General features: G+C 46.1%; 1 long non-coding RNA gene across 1 annotated transcript; it reads left to right on the top strand.

The window, feature by feature from the left end:
• Window positions 1-47: 47 nt before the first annotated feature.
• LOC149998797 (uncharacterized) lies at window positions 48-14,040 on the top strand. Its single transcript, XR_016514333.1, has 4 exons — window positions 48-171; window positions 10,158-10,497; window positions 11,388-12,525; window positions 13,825-14,040. It is a non-coding gene; the product is annotated as an uncharacterized LOC149998797 (long non-coding RNA).
• Window positions 14,041-14,932: the final 892 nt, after the last annotated feature.

The raw sequence follows: 14,932 nt of genomic DNA, 5'->3' as shown, positions 1-14,932 counted from the left end.
GCCCCTCGCGAGAACCGCCCCCAACAGGCACGGTTCCTAACCGCCGACCCCAAGGCCAAGTCCGCATCCCCTGGGCCAGCCTTTCGCGGGAGGGGCGGAGGCGGAAGCTGCTCCAGGAAACGCCGAGCAAGGCGCGGGGTTAGAGGTCGAAGGTCACTTAAGGCTAGTGCAGTGAGTAGTTAATTGATGCCCTTTCCCCGGTGTACACTACTCGCCGAGGTACCCGGTCACGCTCCTAGAAATAGTTTTGTCAAGTCTCCCTTCTGCATGTTCAGCATTAAAGACCCAACTTAGAGCTGCACTCAGGGGCAGTAGAGCCGCCAACTTAACTTCCTTCACAAGTCCACCTTGGTGGCTCAGACTTGCCAAGGGACATGGGCTACCCCAGACCCGATCCAGCTCTGTTAAGAGTTGACCTGACCAGGCGCCGATTTCTTATCGCTTATTTTTAATGAGGCCCCTCTTCACTTTAAGGAAGCCTAGTACTTCACTCCAAAGGAAGTGTTTCTAGGAGAAGGAATTTTGTGTTATAAGAAAACTCCCTGCGGTTAAATAAACAAGGGCTTTCTCTAGGATTAATAGTACCTAATTTTCAAAAATTACATACTTTTTCAAAAACCACTGTCCTGTATCAGAAGGTATTCAAAATAAAGTGCTTTGCGCTATGCCTAGGAGCCTTATCCTCTTGGTGGTCTGGGTTTTTCTCCCCATGATACATACCAGTGCTTATTAAATTTTAATAAGCATAAGAAGCATTTGGGGCTCTTGTCAAAAATGCAGATTATAACTCAATAGGCCTAGAGTCTGGGGTAGGGCTTGTATTTCTAACAAGCTGCCATTGCTCTGAGACTGAACATCACAGTCCCTCCCATGAAATATAAGGTTCTATAGGGCCTGGCTCCTGCTTACCAACTTGGGCTCATTTTAAATCACTGCCTTTGGCTCTCTGAGAGTCAGTCCAGAGGTTCTCTTGACAGTTTCTCAAACTGCTTTCAATCTCAGAACCTCTCTGCCCCAGCTCCTCTTTAACGTTTCTCCTCTCTCTCATTATTACTGTTACGTGGCAGCCTAGCTGGCTTCCAAGTTTCTCTCCTGTACCATGCTGCCTTAGCCGTCTCTGTTCCCTACTCTACTTCAAAAGGCAAAGGTTCCCCAGTTGATGTAACATTTGAATGTGGCAGCCAAGTATGATAACCATTGTTATAAAAGCTGTGATTCTCAACATTGACATTGGAATCCCCTGGAAAGAATTTTTTAATTCTGGGGGTGAAGGCGGGCATTGAGGGGGTTCAAGGAGCGGTTGGGAGGAGGGGGACTGGATAGTAACTGGAAGGGGACACCTGTGACCTTCTGGAGTTGTGATAATGTCCTATTTATTGATCTGAGTGCTGGTTATTTGGATGTTTTAATTTATGTGAAAATCATTGAGTTGTACATTTATGACTTTTGTACTTTTCTATATGCATGTCAATCTACAGTAAAAAAAATTTTAAATAATTTTTAAAATTTTTTAAAGTATATTTTATTGATTATATTGTTACAGTAGTCCCAATTTCTTTTCCCTTTGCTCCTCTCTTCCCAGTACCCACTTTCCCTCCAGCAATCCCACCCCTTTAGTTCATGTCCATGGATCATGCATATAAGTTTTTTGGCTTCTCGCTTACCTATATTATTCTTAATTTCCCCCTGTCTTTTTTGTACCAACCAATTATGCTTCTTGATCCCTGCACCATTTCCCCATTTTCCCCCTTCCCCCCTCCCAGCTGAAAACCCTCAAAATGATCCCCACACCTGTGATTCTGTTCATGTTCTCGTTGTTTGTTTTTGTTTTTTAGATTGTTGATAGTAGTGAGTTTGTTGTCATTTTAATGTTCATAGTGTTGATCTTCTTTTTCTTAAATAAGTCCCTTTAACATTTCATATAATAATAGCTTGGTGATGATGAACTCCTTTAGCTTTCCCTTGTCTTGGAAGCACTTCATCTGCCCTTCCATTCTAAATGACAGCTTTGCTGGATAGAGTAATCTTGGTTGTAGGGTCTTACTTTTCATTACATTGAATACTTCTTGCCAGTCCCTTCCTGCCTGCAAAGTTTCTTTTGACAAATCAGCTGATAGTCTTATAGGCACCCCTTTGCAGGTAACTTCCTGCTTTTCTCTTGCTGCTTTTAGGATTCTCTCTTTGTCTTGAACCTTGGCATTTTAATTATGATGTGTCTTGGTGTGGTCCTCTTTGGGTCTAGCTTGTTTGGGACTCTCTGTGCTTCCTGGACTTGTATGTCTTATTTCCTTTGCCAAATTTGGGAAGTTATTCTTCATTATTTTTTCACATAAGCTTTCAATTTCTTGCTCTTCCTCTTCTCCTTCTGGCACCCCTATGGTTCGGATGTTGGCATGTTTAAAGTTGTCCCAGAGGTTCCTAAGTCTCCTCATTTTTTTCAATTCTTGTTTTCTCATTCTGTACTGATTGACTGTTTTTTTCTTCCTTATGTTCCAAAGCATTGATATGAACCCCAGCTTCCTTCTCTTCACCATTGGTTTTGTGTGTATTTTCCTTCATTTCATTTAGCATTGCCGTCACTCTTTCCCTTATGCATTCGCCGTACTTAAGCATACTTGTCAAGTCTGTGAGCATCTTTATCACCAGTGTTTTGAACTCTGCATCTGTTAGGCTGGCTATCTCCTCGTTTGTTAGGTTGGCTGTCTCCTCATCGCTTAGTTCTCCCACTGGAACCTTGATCCATTCCCTCTTTTGGACCATACTTCTCAGTCTTCTCATTTAGACAGGCTCCTGTGTTTGTTTGCCTCTGTGTCTTAGGTAGAGCTGTCACACCTTTTACACTGTAAGGGGCGGAGCCTTAGGTATTCGTCACGTGGTGGCGCTGTGTTTGGGGGAGGGGTCTGAGAGGGAACGATGCCGCTTGCTCAGCACTCACCCCTTTTCCATGCATTTCTCCCACTTCTGCATGGATTTGGCACCTCTCTAGCCATTGCCCTGGCCTTTGTTCCCAGAGTGGGTGGGTCTGCGGACATTCTAGGACCATGGGGGCCCCTTAAACAAGCGGACTCTGCTGAGAGACCGGCAGTTTCTGTCTCTGCCCCAACCCCCACTGGTTTGCACAGTCAGAAGCAATGAGACTCTCTTGTCCTGGGTGCTGGAAACGTGAGCTGTGCGGTCTGGTCTGGTGCTGGGAGCGCTCCCCAGGTGTCCCTCCCTACTTTTTAAAATGTTTGACTGCGCTTTCTGCTGGCCTGCTGCCGCCACCACTGCTGCTGCCACCACCACACCGCATCCTCTCCACCCTGGCTCTGCTCCTTTTACCTCTCCGGATGAGTATTTCTTCTTTATATCTTTGTTTGTTGGACTTCCATGCAGCTCGATTTTCTGGATCTTCTGGTTGTCTCTAGTTTTGAGGTAGTTGTAGTCCTTCTTAGGTGTGGAGGGAGATAGATGCAGCTTGTCTGTCTAGGCCTCCATCTTGGCCAGAAGTCCTAAACTAATTTTTGAAGTTTTTGAGAAAAAACAGCAGTTGTCATTAGCCACTTCACTGCCCCCTGGGAAAAGGTCCTGGACTCACCATCTTGAGGATGCTTTTCATAACATCCAGCAGCTGTTGGCCTTTGAGTCTGTGTCTGTCCTTGACAACGAGCACACCTGCTCTCTCACCCTGATGCTTCTTCCTGGGCTGATGCCACAGCTAGCTACAAATTCCTCACTGTGGCTGCAGTAGCAGGTACTCACCAACATCAAGCCCTGCGGCAAACCTCTGCAGCTCCTCTCTCCCCACAGCCAAGCCCTTGGACCTAGGGCAGCAGGGATGTAAACAGCTACAGCCTTGCACCTGGGGCTAAGTCCCGAGCTCTATCTTGACTTCGGTCTTGATTTACTGCATTCACAGTTTAGCCTCTTGCCTACCACACTGAGAGAGCTCAATATTGTCATCAATCATTTTTATTGAGGCCTCCATATTGTAGCATCTCTTAAGTGCTCCACCATTACCTCCCCATCCCCACTTAAACCTTCCCTCTCCCACATAAAAAGGATCTTTCCAGTGTTTTATTCTTTAGGCTGGTCGGCTAAGTCTGTGATGTTGCAATGTCTGATAATGGACACCCCCTCTTGCTTTGGTTTAAAATGGTGGGGTTTCACGCAAGGTGGAAAGTCAATACAGAGAGTACTCCCAGGCTGGGAGGTCTTCCAGAGGCACTTTGAGACTCACATATCTTTGATACCATTTCCAACTACTCCACAGCAGCCCTGCAGAAGACAGACTGGGGCTATGGCTGCTGACCCACAGAAAGCAGGACACTCTTTTTAAATTTATGGTAGCACAGGGAGGCCTCTTGGTGTTAAGGAACCAACAAGGTGGAATCTGGAATTGGGAATTAAAGAGACCACACCCCAAATCCTTGTTCTACCACCATGTAAAATGGAGATATCAACTCCCCACCTCCCCAGCTGGTAAGCATAGAGGAGGGAATTCTTAGGTGTTGGTGCCCCAACCCCCACTACCTGTGCGTGGGCTGCTTCTGCCCTCTAATGGCCACTGGGTAACTTGCACAGTGAGTTGGCCTGAAGATGGGGATGTGAGAGATGCTTTTCCCCACTTCCGAAATTACCTGATGCTGAAGTTCTCAACCTTGACAGACCCATAACTCCCCTTTTCATAAACTATTATCAACTTTATGATTTCATAAACTGTTATCAACTTCATAATTTCATAAACTTGATACGTTAATGTCATTATTATGGTTTTAGAAACATTTTATTCCAGATTTTAACTTGCCTTTGGCTCAATTATTACTCAGTGTGTGTATGTTTAATCGTTTTTTTTTTTTAATTGTAGCCAGAATATGGAACCCATATAATTCCTCCTTTGTGGGGGGCGTGGAGTTGAGGTATTTGTAGTCTAGTTTTTAGTCAGCGTGTAAAGTATTTGAGAAGGTATATATCCTATAGGGTAAAGTATAAGCCTGATAATAAAGCCAAAAATTCACAATCTTAGTAATATATGTTTTGAATATGTATAAGTGGTAGCTGTCCTTTTGCATATTTCCCTGGGATGTAGGATACCTGTCAGATTCACATCCTCACCCTTTTCAGCACTAGTATCTTTGTCCCAGTATAAGTCTCTGATCTTCATCATCCACATCCATCCGCTTTTGTCTCATTGTTTTCCACATGCCTTTTTGCTCTGCATTTGGGGAACTTCTCAAATGTGCGACTGCACCCTTGGCTGAATTTTCTGCCACGTGGATCCTGCTCTCTTCTGCCTTCAGGGCAGATGTCATCTGTCACTGATTTAGTTCTTTGTGTTCTGCATTTCAGCAGCCTGCATCATTTGGAGGTTTTTGCATATTTTATTGAAAACTCAAAGTGGTCGTTTCCTCACATTTTCCTCAGTTTTCTATAGCAATTTATTTCCAGAACATTCTTTTTCACTATCACCTTTAGAACCGGCTAGAGGAACCCCTACCTTGACCTTATATTTTAAGTCCCCCTCATACAAAATAATTAAATTTATTAATGACCACAGGTGGCTCTGTCACTCAGGATCTGGCACACAGCCCTGGCACAGCAGGACCTAACCCTAAGCATCCAACTCTCTTGACTAATAATGTTCAAGGCCCAGGGCAGTGCTTAACATCTTACCCTAAGTCCACGAGGGGGAGAAAATGCCTCTGCAGGTTTAATGAAAGCTTAATGGGGCCCTTGCTAGGTACTGTCTGGAAGTGCCAAGAAACTTTGAGCAGAAAAGTACTTAGGGGAGAGAAAAGACAAGGAACTTGTCAGCTTTCCTCTAAGATAGCAATAGATATGAGTGCAATGAAAAAGCACTTTATAATAATGCTGAGTGTACAATTTCTTCTTGTTTTTGTGTTCCTGTTAGTGGTTCTGGAGGTACACATGAATCAGTATGGTATTTGCCTCAGTTGTAAATGGAAGCTGAGGACATTTTTGTGATATTACATAAATCACATTACACATTGCTTTTAAATTTGTCTATAGGTTTCGACTTTAGACATAACATGATACCAATTCTTCACATTGACACATAGATGGAAACTGCATGCTAGAATTATGAATTTTAACATTTTTGCTTAAAAAGTTATTTACACTTTAAATTAAAATTTCAATTAGATGTCTAATTTAAATAAAATTTAAATTTTACAATTGAAAGTTACTTAAAATTGAGTTAAGCTTTCAAAGAATGAAGTAAAATGTTTGGATTTATGTAAATAATTTTGATATAAAAATTTGATAAGCATTAATTCTAATTTGTATTTTGCCTTTTGAATTATTAAATACTTTTTAATATTAAAAAAGCTACCATAGTTTTGATCCTCTTTCTCCTAAACAAGTGCCTTTAACATTTCATATAACAGTGGTTTAGATCTGATGAACTCCTTCAGTTTTACTTTGTTCTGGAAGCACTTTCTCTGCCCTTCTATTCTAAATGACCGCTTCGCTGGATAGAGTAATCATGGTTGTAGGTTTTTGCTTTTCATTACTTTGAATATTTCTTGCCAGTCCCTTTTTGCCTGCAGAGTTTCTTTTGAGAAATCAGCTGATAGTCTTATTGGGACCACTTTGTACATAATTCGCTTCTTCTCTCTTGCTGCTTTTAAGATTCTCTCTTTATCCTTAATTTTTGACATTTTGATGATAATGTGTCTTGGTGTGTTTCTCCCTGGGTCCAGTTTTTTTGGAGTTCTCTGTCCTTCCTGGACCTGTAAGTCTATTTCCTTCCCCAAGTTAGAGAAGTTCTGCTTCATCATTTTTTCACATAATTTTAAAATTTTTAGTTCTTCTTATTCACCTTCTGGCAACCCTATTATTCGACTATTGGCCCGCTTATAGCTGTCCCAGAGGTTTCTGAGCCTCTCCTCATTTTCCTCACTTTTCGTTCGCTCTTTCTGCACTGGTTGACTGTTCCTTCCCTACGTTCTGATTTGTTGATTTGATCCCTGGTTTTCTTTCCCTCACCACTAGTTTCATATGTGCTTTCATTCATTTCAGCAGGACTAGCCTTCATTCCTTCCCTCTCTTGTTTAAGGTCTGCTGTTAGGTCTGTAAGCATTCGTATAACCAAAGCTCTGAACTGTGTCTCAGAAAGATTTCCTATCTGCTGATCTGTTAGATCAGATATTTGCCAGCTGGTCAGTTGCATCACTGGGCTCTCTATCATGATCTGTGCCATCCCCACAGTTTTGTGTTTACCTTTGCTTCCTGGGTGGGGCTGTCACACCTCCTGCACTATAGTGGGTGGAGCCCCGTGCATGCATCACTACCGGGCAACCCTTCTCACCACACTGTGGCGTTTTGTGTGGGGACGGGGTTCCAAGATGGATTCCTGCCGTTCACTCTCTGCTGAGAGATGGGGAGCCTCCTCCTCCATCCCCATGCCCTCTGGCCCTCACAATTCAAGACAGTGGAGGTCTGCCTTCCCCAGTGTTGGAATCGTGAGCTGACATGTTTGGTCAGCAGCTGGGGGTGCTCCCCAGGCGCTTCTCACCTCCCCTTAAATACAGGTGTCTGTGCTTACCACGATCCTGCCACCATCACTGCAGCTGCCACCACCAGCACAGCTTGACCTCTCCATCCCGGCTTTGCCTCTTCTACCTGTCCGGACGAGTACCACTTGTTTATAACTTAACACATTGGACTTCCATGTAGCTTTATTTTCTGGAACTTCTGGTTATTTCTGGTTTTTGTGGTTGTTCTATTCCTTCTTAGTTGTGGAGGGACACAGAGCATGTCAGTCTAGGCCTCCATCTTAGCCGAAAGTCCTAAATAGCTATTTTTGATGTCATATTCTGACTTTCCCTTTCCCCTTTACTTTTGTTACCCAGATACTTTGAGGCAGAAACTTCCCATTAAGTAAAAGACTCCTTTCTTTTCCACCCAAGTCCATCTCTGGAGATTTGCCTGGTAGGTAGTGAGTGGTAGGATCCGCCCCTCCTCTACTGGATGGGCTTGGTAACAGTACTCCAAGGATTCCTTCCTCCTAGGGCTTTACCCACACCCCAGCTCCCACTGGCTTCATATCCCAAGATGCAATGTGCTGCTGCCCTACTGGGAGAAGTCTGCAGGCCTAGGGCATGGGGCAGCACTGCCCACTTAGAAAGCCCTTTCTACTTTCTTTCTGTCAGACCCTGCCATCTTGCTTCACGGGGTAGAGTGGCCATCAGTAACAAAACTTTCTCTTGCTTCTTTTTTGCTCCAGTTGATAGAAATCTCTCTCAGATTTCCTTGGTGACTAATGATAATGATATGTGTGGCCTTCGCTGGTTTGGCTCAGTGGATTGAGCGTCGGCCTGCGAGCTAAGTGTCGCTGGTTCGATCTTCCAGTCAGGGCACATCAGAGAAGGAAAACTCTGACTCCAAAAAACCTCCGCTGCCTTGCGGCATACCTCTTCAGGGGAAAGGCTAAGGGAGTAAACCCCGACAGAAAATCCGGAGCCGGAGTCCCTAAGGCGGTTTGACATTGTAGTCAACACCGGCAACTCCTGCGGCGCACCTGAAGCCAAGCTGTATCGACTCCGTCTTTCCCTTGGACCCTTCAGCTGCGAAGAGAGGGGGGGTCTGCTGCATGGGCAACAGCAGACCCTCCATATCACCCTGCCCAGGCTCTGTAGCTTCAGCTCCACTGGAGAGGACACTCCAGCGTCATCGCAAGATGTCGATTCAACACGGGAGGAGACAGATACCGTGTCACTCCCGAGTCAGACTGCACAGCCATTTTCGGCGGTGCAGATAGACTCTTAAGAAGCTACACCATCGTCTCTCAAGACGGACGGCTGCCGGCTGCGGCTGGCCTTCACGCAGAGGTGTCAGGTTGTCAGGTCATCATTCCATAGATGGTTAACCCCATGCCGACTTACTAGGCAGTGCACTTTGGGATGCAGGTGACAGAAACCCAACTCAAACTTGTTTTCCACAAGAAAGGACATTTATCAAATTGCAGGATTACAATAAAGGTAAGACTGTGTTTAGAAAGGGTGGACTCTGGGACTGGAAGTTTGTCTGGACTCTGCTTCCTCCTCAAGGAGGCTTATCCCCTCAGATGAGCTGCTCTCCTCTGCTTCAACTCAAATTACACTGTCACCTGGAGGGCAGAGCCCTGTGACTGGCAGCCCCGCTAAAACCTAATGTGGAATGGAGCTCCCCACCAAGGCAGTCCTGTTCACAGGAGGGGAGGAGGTGGACAGACAGAACAACGAGCACTTTCTACCCTGTCCTACCCAGTGGTCTTCATCATAGTTGTCACCTCTCCTTCCAGGCCCATCTGCCATTTCTGTCTGAAGCTGAAATAGGCCCCAAGTCACAGACAGAGTATTTCCAGGAGAGTAATGATGTCACAAAAAAGGGGTTCCAGAAGGCAGGGTAGGGTGGGGCCCAGAATTCCCACCTTGTTTAGAACATGAAGAGCTGTAAGCTGGGTGGGGCTAGAGTGTAGTTCATGAAAAAGAGTAGGTTCCTACCCAAACAGCTTTGTTCTACAGATTCTCAGAGAAATCCCTAGGCTGCCTGGGACCTGGGATCAGAGAGGGGCAGGAGAGAGGTAAGCTTCAGAAGGGGAATGTACCGGCCAGAACAACTGTCTTCCCCAAGGGGATCCCAAGAGTGAACTTCAGTGCTTCCCAGGGCTCAGGGACACCTGTCCCTGAAGGAATCTACCGAGTCAGGGCAGGGTAGGGTTGCATGAGCCGTACTTATACTAAGAAAATATTTGTTGCTTGTCTGAAATTCTAATGTAAGTTGGCATCCTATAATTTCATTTTCTAAATCTGGCAACTCTAGGGTGGGAGAGAAAAACAAAAGAATGGTTGCAAGCTCAGAATAGCACAGGGTCAGTCTTAGAAGATAGAACAAAAGATCCGTGAGGAGACATGGCCACCAGGGTAGCCACCTTGTCTGAGCAGAAGCTGCTTCATGCCTGACTCATGTAGTTGGTGGCTGGAGAAACCGAGTCCTCTGACCTCAGGAACACAGACCTAGTTTAAGGGGAAAGATACACCCACACGACACACACACACTGCTAGTGACAGAAATAGCCCCCCTCTTTGTTTTCACGACACTGACTGTTCTGAAGAATATAGACTGGTTTATTTTAGAGACGTTCCCTCTGTTTGGCTTTGCCTGATGTTTCCTAGGATTAGATACAGGTCCCCAGCCAGAATACTACAGAATAAATGAGAAGAGACCGGAAACGGCCAGATGGGGAGCAGTGAGTGAGTGAGCGAGGACAATGGGCTGTTCTCTCCTGATTCCTCAGACTCTCAGAGAAGACCAGCAGGAATCCCGTGAGGCCCTAAGCTCTGCAGGCCCTCCAACGCACCTGCTCCCCTCTGGGGATGAGGGGGGCGTTACTCATCGCCTTGGTCAGCTGCCTCGTTGCCAGAAATCAGGCCAGTCTTATCAACCGCTGTGACTTGGCCCAGGTGCTGCACCAGGAAGAGTTGGATGGATTCGAGGGGTACTCCCTGAGTGACTGTGAGTGCCATTTTCTCACCCCCTCCCCCTGATTTCTACTCTACTGGTCATACCCTATGTGGCCATCTTTCTTTTTCTCTTTCATCTATGAAAGTCAAGTTCAAAAAAAGCATCCCTCTCCAAGAAACCTTTCCCAACATTCCATGGTCATTCAGCCATTATTGACTTACTATGTGCCAGGAAATATTTTAGGTGCTGGGGATATAAACAAAGCCCCTTCCCTTATAGTGTTCACATCTTGGGGAAGAGATAAGCAATTAACAAACACAAAAAAATATAAAGCACTTCCTGGTGGTGATAAATGCTAAGCAGAAGAACACAGCAGGAGGAGTGATGGGGGTTACTGTTCTAGAAGGGGAAGTCAAGGAAGGCCTCTCTGAGGAGGTTACATTGAGCAGTGCTGGTCACCCAAAGGTTTAGGGAAGAGCATTCCAGGCAAAGGGAACTGCCATTGCAAAGGCTTCATCCTACTGCATGTTAGGGATATCTCCATTTTGCCCAGAATTTGGGCACACCTGTCTTACAACACTTTTTTCTTTTAACTTGCTTTGTGGGTTTTATTTCAGGTATATATCTTCATTCTTGTACTATAGGCCCTTTGAAGACAGCATCTGCATTTGACCCAACTAAAAACCCCTTGCAGGGCTTTGTACAGTTTCTGGCACACAGTAGATGATTAGTAGGTGCCGGAAGCATGGATGGACAGATGAATGATTAAGGTGATGGTTGGGTGATGGACCAAAGGATTCAAGGAGAAGCTAGGGGGTGTTTCTAGTCTGCTAGCTTCTTAGGCCTTGTTCCTTCCTTTTCATTTCTCATTTCTCTTTCCCTTCATCCTCCTTCTCCCTAGCTTGGCCCCCTCTAAATACCCTCCTCTCTTTTTTCCCAAGGGTTGTGCCTGGCTTTTGTAGAAAGCAACTTCAACATATCAAAGGTAAATGAAAATACAGATGGCAGCTTTGACTATGGCATCTTCCAGATCAACAGCCGCTACTGGTGCAACGATCACCAGAGTCACTCGGAAAACATCTGCCACGTGGTCTGTCAAGGTCTGTCCTGGGCCCCAGGGTGGGAGGAGGGAGAGGGGACCAGACTCTACTCACCAAACTTCTCTTTTCCACTTGCAGTCTGAGAACGTCCCCAGAGGGGTAGGTCAAGGAATCAGGGCGTTCCTTTGCTGAGCGGGTGTGACTAGTGGCCCCAATGCCCACCCATTTGGGAGATGCTGCGGTGTCCTTGAGCACCTTCCAGAAAGGCTCTGCACAGCCTGTAGCAGGAGAGCAGCAGCTAACATTTATTGACAGCGCATTCTGTACTAAGCACTTTTCACGCATAGCTGGTTTCATCCAACTTTCCATGCAGTAAAAACTATTATTCCCACTTTACAGAAGAGCAAACTGAGGCTTGTAGAATCAGTGGTAGCCAGACTGGTGATCCTGGGGGCCCAGCTCTCATTAATAAGCGGTACCCTCTTTGGTTAACGATCTGACCAAAGGTCGAGGACAAACTCCCCATTTCAGAGCTGATCCAGGAGACTCCACAGGTGCCTGACTCTGCCCCTCACTTCCTCTTTTGTATTCTGATTAATGTCCCTGGATCTTCACCTGAAGAGCCCTCATTAGGCAGGACTTGACCTTGGTCTCTGTGCTGCCTCTTTGGCATTTCCTTTCCCTAGAAACTCTCAAACTTTGGGTGAACCACCATCCACTCTGGCTAAAAACTATGGCAGTAAACAGGCCCAAAACTCAGTCCTCCTTCCCCCAGCCTGGGCCACCCTGACCACCAGCAGCCATTGTAGGGATGTCTAAAAGGGCCTCTGGAAGGGAGGGCTTACCTAGTCTGGATAGCCAGCCCCCAGGAGGCACATGCCTAGGCAGGGAGAGTGAGTGTCTGCCTCAGTTGTTGCGACTGTCACCTGCTCTCACAGGTATCTTCTTTCTCCTTTTCAGAGCTGCTGAGCCCCAATCTTTTCTCAGCCATCCACTGTGCAAAAAAGATTGTGTCCAGAGCAGGGGGGATGAAGAACTGGTGAGAAGGACACTGTAGGACTCAGTTAGTGGGCAGAGCCCCAGGAGGGGTGTGGGAGGGACAGTAGGCCAGGATCAGGTGGTTTCTGCAGTCTAGAAAGGAGTGGGATAGTGACAGGTCTCAGGACTCTGACTTGTATTAAACAAAAGCCTTTTGGTTACAGTAACAAACTAATTTGAGCTAGCTGAGGGAGAGTTCGTCTGCAAGGACACGGTGTCTTGCTGAGCCCACACAAAGGTGCAGCGTGGCCTCAGGAAGAGAATGGAACTTGGGCTGGAAGCTGTCAGCAAGCTTTCCCTGGCAGGGTTCTGCTCCTCTTGGTGCCTTTGCTTCACTATTTCTCTGCAGACCAGCTTTCTCTGCTCCACGGTCCACAAGACAAACTATGGTCTAAGTGGTTAAGCTCAGTCCCAGTCTAAGTGCCTGGGCCAGAGAATCCGATTGGTGCACCTTGGACCCTGTGCCCCACTTGGTTCCATCAACTGTAGGTATGGGAACAATTAAGGCAGTACTGTCACGGCTGCCACAGGGCTCCTCACTCCATAACTGGCAGCAACAGTTTCCATAAAAATGTGTTTCTCATTGGCTGGGCAGTCACCCCCAAAGCTGTCAGCTTACCAACACAGGATGTTGGCATGATTACTTAACTTTTCTGAGCTTTAAACTGGGTGTATAAATAGTATCAATGGCTGCCTTCGCAGGCAACTGTGAAGATGGAAGGAGTTAAGTGCCTTGCATACTCTAAAAACACCTTGCAACAGAAGGGACAACAATGGGGAGGGGGATAACTGGGGAAAGATAAGGAAGGGTCTAGTCAAGGAACAAGTATAAAAGACCCATGGACATGAACTACAGGGTGGGGATTGACTGTAGGGAGGGGCAAGGGAGGGGAGAGCAACGTTGAGGGTGCGGAATTGGGACAACTGTAATTGAACAACAACAAAATAAAATAAATGAAAAAAAAGAAGAAGAAGGAACATGGTGACAAGGCTGAACCTTTCTGGAGGGACAGTCAGTAGTTGCCCCTGGAAAATATAGTAACTCTCAGCCCTGTAAAACAGTGTTCGCCCTCTTCAGAAGGACATGAGGATTTGAAAATGCCAAAGCACACTGACTGGGGAAGAGTGCGAACACCGTGGACAAGGGAAACATAAGGGAAGGATCAGAGGGGCCGGAGGAAGATAGATGAGAGCTAGGAACGAAGGCGCTCTGCGTGGAAGACTGGCTAAGCACTGGGTCACGTGGGTGGAGAAGCAGCTACTGTGCGGGAAGCAAGAACCGGTTTTTCTCTCTCCACAGGGCAGCCTGGAGGATGCACTGTTCAGGCCGGCCACTCTCCTACTGGATGACAGGATGTCGCCTGGCATGAGACAGGGTGCAGGCCTGCGGTGGGGTCATTCCAAAACCCCTCTCCTCCCTTCCGAATGCTTCCTCCCTTCTTCTCTTGCTTCCACTTCCTGTTATTTTCTTCCCTTCCCCATTACAAATAAAACTGACCAGAGTCCCAGGCATAAATGATTTTCTAGGGCTTTCTTCTTGTTCCTATCCAGGCCCAGGCCCCTGGTTCCTGACTGTCATGTGTAAACCGAGAGGACCACAGTGGAGATGTTTCTTTATTTTTTTTAAAGTATATTTTATTGATTATATTGTTACAATAGTTCCAATTTTTTCTCCTTTGCTCCCCTCCACCCAGCACCCCCCCCTCCCCCAACAATCCCCCCCGCCAAGTCTGTGCCCATGGGTCGGACATACAAGCTCTCCTGCCTCACCCTTTCATATATTCTTCTTTTTTAAAATAAGTAAATAAATAAATAAATATTTTAAATAAATAAATAAATATTTTAACAATAAAAAATAACAATCCCTCCCTCTCAGACTTAAGACCCTTTATAATCTTATAAAGGACAATGGGCGAAGGCCTCGATCTCCTCTAGCTGCTTCAAGTTGGACATGGTCATTGTCCTACCTACCCTTGGGTCCAGAAATCCCTAATAAGAGTGGGGAAGGATCGTGCAGACTCCAGGTCAGTTGGCTGTCCCCAGACAACAGCATGCTTGATTTAACAGGCTGGCATCTTTGTTGTATTCTGGGGGCAACAGATCTGGCAACAGGGTTAAAAGACATCATTCAGTCCATAACCACTAGATGACAAAAGGCAGGTATTAATTTTTCAATGTCCTACATTAGGGAAAAGAAGGGCTTCTTTGGAGGAAGGTGTGCCAGGCACATCTCACCTGTCCAAAACCCTTTTGCCCATTATACTTAGTTTGTGCTGAGGGAAATATTTTAGGTTTCCCCCCCTCTCAGACCTCTGGGCTCTTTCTGTCCAAGCCATTAGGATAGAAAAGAGAAACCAGTTTTAAAGCGAAGCCCACAGACCACCCCATTCTTCACCAACCCAGCTACT

Source organism: Furipterus horrens, unplaced genomic scaffold, assembly GCF_987537825.1.
Source record: "Furipterus horrens unplaced genomic scaffold, mFurHor1.1.pri manual_scaffold_11, whole genome shotgun sequence".
In the NCBI taxonomy this organism is placed as follows: domain Eukaryota; kingdom Metazoa; phylum Chordata; class Mammalia; order Chiroptera; family Furipteridae; genus Furipterus; species Furipterus horrens.
This window is presented reverse-complemented; position numbering and strand designations above follow the sequence as displayed.